This window comes from Myotis lucifugus, unplaced genomic scaffold (assembly GCF_000147115.1).
Source record: "Myotis lucifugus unplaced genomic scaffold, Myoluc2.0 scaffold_262, whole genome shotgun sequence".
Classification (NCBI taxonomy): Eukaryota; Metazoa; Chordata; class Mammalia; order Chiroptera; family Vespertilionidae; genus Myotis; species Myotis lucifugus.
The window spans coordinates 1,469,539-1,470,465 of record NW_005871310.1 but is presented as its reverse complement, the minus strand read 5'-3'; positions in this window follow the sequence as shown (position 1 = coordinate 1,470,465).

The following is a 927-nucleotide window of genomic DNA, read 5'->3' as shown; positions in this document are numbered from 1 at the left end:
GAAAAACAGAGTCTCTCTTGCCCCAGCAGTCGCTCAGGTGGTGGTGTTTATTGCCTTTACCTAGGGCTCAGGGAGGCCACATCCTGCCTACAGGCAAAGCTCAGAGCCCTCCCCACCCCCTACCCCCACCCCCCGGGGTGGTAGCCACACACTTAGATAGTGCATGGCATCCGAGACCCGCTGACCCTGTCTCTCCATGGACACCAGTGCATTCTCTGGTCTCCATCCGAAGCCAGCACTAGCTTCAGCGTGGCCTTCGGAAGCCCTGAGATCTGGCCCCCCCTAGCCTCATCATCCCCATCCCCTGGCCTCGGCCTGGCACCTCTGCTGCTGCTCCCTCCACTTGGCTTGCCTTTCTCTCCAAGCCCATCCTCTTCTGCTCTCAGCACCCAGTCAGCTTTTCCACCCATCAGAGCCCTGCTGACCCCCTTCAATGCCCAAGTCGTCACCTCCTCCGGGAAGTCTTCCTTGGTGCTTCCCAGATTCATGCTGGAGTGTGTGGCTTAGTCCCCGGTCCCTGGTAGCACCTTGTCCCTGTGTTTGTTATAACCCCCCGCTGCCCTGGCCCACCCCCAGCCTGCACCTGGAGCAAGGTGTGTGTGCTCAGCGAGTTGGGTGGGCAGGGATGAGGGAGCAGAGAAGGCAGAGGAAGAGACCTGAGTGCTGTGTGGATGCCTGAGAGCAGGCTGTGTGAGTGTTGGAACGTCACCTGCCCGCTCCTGTGGCTGCGTCGTCCTGGAGCCCAGGACTGTCTGGAAGGTGCCCCCGAGGTTGGGGAATGTCTGCCAGCCAGAGAGCTGGGGGCAGAGCAGGGCCCACGGTCAGGACTTGGGGGCTGGATCCAAAAGCTAAGCAGCAGCCAATGCCCCCCTCCCCCCACCCACTGACCTATGGTTCCCTCCCCAGCGGGGTCATTAAACTCCCACC